The sequence below is a fragment of the Capsicum annuum genome, chromosome 9 (genome assembly GCF_002878395.1).
Source record: "Capsicum annuum cultivar UCD-10X-F1 chromosome 9, UCD10Xv1.1, whole genome shotgun sequence".
Taxonomy (NCBI): domain Eukaryota; kingdom Viridiplantae; phylum Streptophyta; class Magnoliopsida; order Solanales; family Solanaceae; genus Capsicum; species Capsicum annuum.
Window position 1 is genome coordinate 73,413,885 of NC_061119.1, and position 3,749 is coordinate 73,417,633.

Below are 3,749 nucleotides of genomic sequence, written 5' to 3' on the forward strand. Positions count from 1 at the left end.
CTCAAAAATTTCACAAGTAAACAATATATTCATTCACAAATGACGTGCCAAAGGTGCTTTACATTCTATACTGGGGAAATTTTTTTTGAGAATTTCTCAAAAATTTCATCACGATAGAGTACAAATCCCAACGGTTCATGGAGTAGAAAACAACGACCAAGGAGTCGACTCGAGCATGGTACAAATTCATATTTTTTTGACTGATGACTTTTCTTTGAGTACAGGAACAAGTAACAGGTACAGATGACAACAATCACTCCATCACAAGAGACCCAACGATATAAGGTGACAGAAATTACTTCATCATGAAGGAACACGATAGACAATCCAACATCATGATGAGAAGCCGCACAGTTGATCCGACAACAAGACAAATACGTTTTTCTATCTTTCATTATCTTTACCGTTATGTTTGTTTTCTATAATATTCAATCCTCTATGCACAAACATATATTCACTAATTATTTCTGTCGAGTCGAGATACAAGTGGCAGGTACGGGCCACGATTTCATGATAGAGAAGCTAAAATACTGATCCAACAATAGAGAAGCCTAATGCTGATCCGACAATGGAGATGCTCAAATACCGATCCGACGATAGAAAAGCTCAATACTAATCTAATGATGGAGAAGCCCAAATGCTGATCCGACAATGGAGAAGCTCCAATGCTGGTCCAACGATGGAGAAGCCCAAGTGCTGATCCGACGATGGAGGAGCTCCAATACTGATCCGACGATGGGGAAGTCCAAATGCTGAACCGATAATGGAGAAGTTCCAATGCTGATCCGATAATGGAGAAGCCCCAATGTTGATCCGACAATGGAGAAGCTCTAATGTTGATCCGACAATGGAGAAGCCCAAATGCTGATCCGACGATGGAGAAGCTCCAATGCTGATCCGACGATGGAGAAGCCCAAATGCTGAACAGATGATGAAGAAGCTCAAATGCCGATCTGATGATGGAAAATCCCAATGCTTATCCCACAATGGAGAAACTCAAATGTTGATACCACGATTTCATAATATACGGAGAAGCCCCAAAAGTTGATCCCACGATGAGAAGCCAAACAGCTGATCCAACATCGAGAGGTTCAACAGCTGATCCTACGTCATATCGAGAAACCAAATAGCTGATTCAACATTGAAAGGTTCAACAGCCGATCCGGCATCATATTGAGAGGCCAAACAGCTGATCCAACGACATGATCCAATGTCATCTAATAGTACAACAGATATGCTTTCTTTACTTCTTACACTCACTTTATGTTTTAAAATGCTTATCATTTACATGACTTAACCTTGGTTATCAAGTATACCGTGAAATATGTAGGTAACGGAGAAGAAATAACAGACAGAGACAATATTCGTTTCTGTTTTCAGAATATTACTCCATCTATTCATCCACCATATGAACTCATTCATCACCTCACCTACCTTAAAGTTTTCAAATTACTTCAAATCCTATTCATTACTGCCTCACCGATCCATGATATCATTATCAATGCCCCAACCTTTGTCATTAATATTTTTTAGGAATATTGTTCATTCCTAAATCTAGAACTTCAAATGTCCCGATTCTCGTAAAAACAGAGATATGTAGGTGACTTAAAGCCAAAGTCTCGGCCACACTATTTTTAACACTTTTCGTGCTTTCTTTCTAGCGAACTATCATCTCGGTCGGACAAAATTGGCCACTACGTCAACTTTCATTGCTTGACAATTCTTTCATCATTCTCAAACAAAGAAGGGGCAGCAGTTGACACCCAATTTTGACCTCCCGATATCACTTTTATGCCGTTATTTATTAAAATTATTTAACCTTAATTATTAATATTTTTTACATATTATTTTCATTTTTAATACATACTAACGTGTCTCATTCATAATTTAGAAAAATACATAAATTATTTTATTATCTTTTAGCATCATTTTAAAATCAATTATGACATTTTACGCAATTTTTATTAATTAAGTTTATTTTTTTCACGTAATCGTGCACACTCATATTTTTGTAAATACATTATATAGTTTTCCATTATTTAATACTATTTCTTGATATAATTATTATTTATTTATTTATTATTATTTATTGACAGTGTTATTATATATTATTATTTATTATTTGTGATTATTATAATTATTTATTATTATTTTATTATTATTATTATTATTATTATTTATTCAATTATTATTATTCTTATTTACTATCTCTACTTTAATTGAAATAACAACCTAATTTTAAAAACCAATTTATCCAATTTATTCATCTTATAGCCTAATCTTTACAAATCTAGTCAATTTTGGCTATTTCATGTCAAATATAGCCACAAGTGTTTCATTTTTAACCAAATCAAGTTATTAATCCTATTTTAATCTCAAGCGTTGATCAAAATTAATCAAAAGACTGAGATGCCTCAAACTTTTCTTTCCTTTTTAATAACCCAAAACCCTAATTTTCCAAAAACATTTTTTCATCTGCCTCCAACACCCCTCTCTCCTTTTTCTCTCTTTACTTCTCTTCTCTTTCTCTAATCCCCTCTCTATCGGCAACCATAGCTGTTGGCCATATCAACGCCGGCGCCGCCCCTCTCTCCTTCTCCTTCTCCATGTCATCTCTCTCCTCTAGCGAACTAAGTGCCACCGCGAAGCAGCAACAACAGCTACCACGAGCCGCCTTCATCCTCCGATCGACGTACTACCGCCGCACCATCCATGGCACCTCCATCAACGATGGCCACAACAACGCCATCATCTCCGTACTCCTAGCAGCCACGCTGCCACCAAAAGCAATGAGTCAACCCCAGCGTCGCCTTTCCTCAATCACCAGCAACCATGGCGCCACGCCAGTTGCCCAAAGCAGCACCAACAGCAACGGACCTCCCCACCGTCCAATCAATCCGTCTTCTCACTGCCGCCTCTGCTTCACTCTTCCCTCCCTAGTCGAGGAAAGACCCCATTGTCACTATCTAGTTGTCATAACCAGCGAGGCTTTCGATAAACATCGACTATTTCTATCTGGTTTGATTTCTCAAACTCTTAATTACATGGTTGTTTGCTTTGGTTAACATGCATGATTGTTTGCTATGATTACAAATTGCAGCCCTGCAACTTTATAAATTAAGATATTGTGACTCTGAATTTTGTTCTTATTTGTTAATTTTTGGGCTTATGTTCATCTCCAGACTGACATACCTATTCAAAGCCCCAAGTTTCATTATTTTAATTTCATAATTTGAAGTGTGATACCTCTAAATCTGATATCCTTCCCTTACGGGTAGAAGTTGTTACTGTGTGGTCTAAAATGTGCTTGGGTTATCTGTTTAAAATTTGAATTTGCAGCTATCTTTATTTGGTGAGCTAAAAGTATTACAACAGCTGATAATAGTAGGATCCAGTTTATTTACAATCAAGTGGGATTTTTTTACTGATATATGATTGGGATCAAATGTGTGTTAACTCTTGTCCTTGCTTATTTTAGGTAAACTGGGTATGTCTGTGATTTTTCTAATCTTTTATTCTTGTGTGGTATGGAAAGGTTTTTTAAAAAACTGGACTGATTTATGGTAATTACCAACATTGATATGTTTTCTACCGTTAGTACTTATTCCCTCCTAAATCAGTACTTCTTTGTACTCATCTCACGTCTATTTATGGTAAACCTGCTTACAATTGATTCTCCTTACTTAACTAAGGAAAATAATATTATGGATTGATTCTCAGCTTATTTTCCTCTCCTTAATTGATTCTGA